General features: G+C 38.9%; 1 non-coding gene across 1 annotated transcript; it reads left to right on the top strand.

The window, feature by feature from the left end:
* Nucleotides 1-2,060: 2,060 nt before the first annotated feature.
* Nucleotides 2,061-2,216, top strand: LOC121137382. Its single transcript, XR_005874632.1, has one exon. It is a non-coding gene; the product is annotated as a U1 spliceosomal RNA (small nuclear RNA).
* Nucleotides 2,217-2,659: the final 443 nt, after the last annotated feature.

Here is a 2,659-nt window from a genome sequence, read left to right as displayed (position 1 = left end):
AGAAAAGGCAAAAGACAGAGTACAGTGTGAATAAGAGGTAAAATGCATGAGCCATAAATCTGAGAAATAATAGAGAAAATACCATGGAATATTTACAGAATAATAAGGAGCAGCCATAGACACACACTTAATCAAAATGTAGCTAAAACAAAGTAATTAAAATACAAACAAAAATGAAATATAAACCCCAAGTTTCCAGTAAAGCAGAATGCCATTTGCTAGGTTGTCTTCCACAGATGATTTCAAGTGGCAAGGAAGGAGACAGGTAGACTCTGTTGCAAATGGAGTTTCTTAATTGGTCTAGATAATAGAAGCCAGATTCAGATATATAGAGAAATGCTGAGATATCAGAGAGAAGGAGCAAGCCACAGCACACCTTACCTCCTATGCGTCTCAGCAGAGAAGAGAACAATTTCCAGTTTATCCCTGTTTATATCCTGCTTCTGCCCAGCTACATCACTTCTTGCCTGTCTGTAGAAATCTCCAGACCTCTATGGTTAGCTAGTAGCAAGTCCCATTCTCTGACCCCCGGACGGGATTTATTTGTGCAAGAAAGATATCATCACACTCTGTCATTCAAATAGAGTTACAGCAGAATGTACTCCCTGCTAGTCAGGTTTCTGGAAGGGGCCATCTCTCTGGGAGTTTTCCTATCCTCAGGCAGGTTGTTCTCTTTAGCTCGTTACCTTTTCCTGTGCAGCCTTCTCTCTGCTGTGTGGAGATACATAGACCAATAACTAACAGTTCTTGCCTACAGAGGCAGAGAATCGTGTGTCCTAGGTGCCTTTGTGTGTATAAGCTTGTCTGTGTGTATGCCTGCATGTGCCATTGTGTTTCTGTTAATATATTCATCGCTTTTTAGTGTTAACATACTAGTTCCTCTTCTGTCTACTGGGACCCAATACCTGACAAAAGGGCAACATAGGGAAAAAGGTTTTAATTTTGACTCCCAGTTTGAAGGTATATTCTACCTTGGTGGCAAGAACATGACTCAGCTGGTGACATTGGGTCTGTAGTCAGGAAGCAGAGAAATAAATGCTGATTCTCAGCTTGCTTCTCTCCTTTTAATTCAGTCCAGGACGTTAGCCTGTGAAATTGTGCCACTTATATTCAGGGTGGCTCTTCACACTTCAATTAATTTACTCTTGGGATTCCTTCATCAACATTCCCAGAGGTCTGTTTAAATAGCAATTCTAAAATCTCACCAAATTAAAAACCAGGTTAGTCATTATTGTCAGTCTCTTCATCCCTTTCACCTTCATGTGAGCATAAAGATCACTGATTGTCTAATTGTCAGCATAGGTAGAATCCATTGGGTCTAGAAATGTCTGAGGTCTGAAATCTGTGACATTCCTAGCAGAGTATTTTGACCATGGGAATCTCAGTTACTTCATTCATACCTGGGAGGAAGAGAGGCTATCAACCATGTCTTGGAGAAGTCTTGTCCTCGTGTCATTTACTATATCACTAGCTCCAGTCTTGGGGATTATTTTAAATTAGATATTATATATTTATTAAAACTATGGCAACCCTATGAGACAGCAATTCCATTACAGAAGATTCTTATAAAATATTGCACCATATGTATTCAGAACAAATATGCACAAGAATATAAAGGAAGAAAGATCCCCAAATAGTAAAATAGAGAAAAACTGGGAGGGTTTAGTCCAAGTATTCAAATCCATGAGCCTATGAGCAGTTTCTCATTCAAACCACACAGTATGTAACTCCATATATATCAATCACCTATGGAGATAGAATTTGAGTAAAAATATAAGCAGGATGCTGTTAGAAGGGAGAGCTTGTCAGTATCAGCATCTAAGAATCTGTCACAATAGGCAATCCTTTTGATTAGAGTGTGGCTTAGAAGGAATCAAACACATTTTAGATATTCTTGGGAAAGACTAAATTATAAAACCAGATATATTTATTCTTTAAGAGAAAATAAACATCATTGAAAGGGAACTTGGGAGCAAATTGCTTGGAACTGAACATTTTTCACTTTTACCTGTGAAGGCCCTACATTTAGATATAGTAGGCATGCTATTGTAATCATAGTTGTTCTTTCCTGGACAGAGATAATAATCAAAAAGGTGGCATTCCTAGGGTAAGACTTTCATTGCACTCCAAATGTGCTGACCACTGCAGTTTCCCTAGAGGCGTGAAACTCAGCTGCATAGATTTTGGGAGAGGGAGACTGTGTTCTCTCTTTCCTGTGATTACGGTAATGTTTAAAAACTGTTTCAGGGAACTTGCGGCATGAAAAGCACTTGCTCTCTTGCAGACAACTCAAGTCCATTTCCCAGCTCTCGTGTCCAGCACCTCGCAGTCACTAAAACCACAGTTGTAAGAACTCATGGCCTCTTGGGTTCCATGGGCATTTGAATACACTCAAACACATACAAATTTAAAAATAAATCATTAAAAATTATTGATATTTCTGTAAGCCTGTGTTTCAGTTTTGCGATGGCTACAAGGAATTCTCTTGACTTCCCACCCAGTTGTTTACAACACACCAATACCAAATGGCAATACTTCTCACAATTTCTAGTACAAGAATCTGTGGAGTTCTGTTTCTTTTACAGTACAGAATCCAGATGACACCTTATGCAAACAGGTGTGGAGAACACAGATGGAAAAGGAATAATTTTGTACATGC

The sequence above is a fragment of the Mesocricetus auratus genome, unplaced genomic scaffold (assembly GCF_017639785.1).
Source record: "Mesocricetus auratus isolate SY011 unplaced genomic scaffold, BCM_Maur_2.0 Super-Scaffold_100676, whole genome shotgun sequence".
In the NCBI taxonomy this organism is placed as follows: Eukaryota; Metazoa; Chordata; class Mammalia; order Rodentia; family Cricetidae; genus Mesocricetus; species Mesocricetus auratus.
Note: the sequence above shows the minus strand (reverse complement) of the source record. Positions and strands in the feature narration are given on the sequence as shown.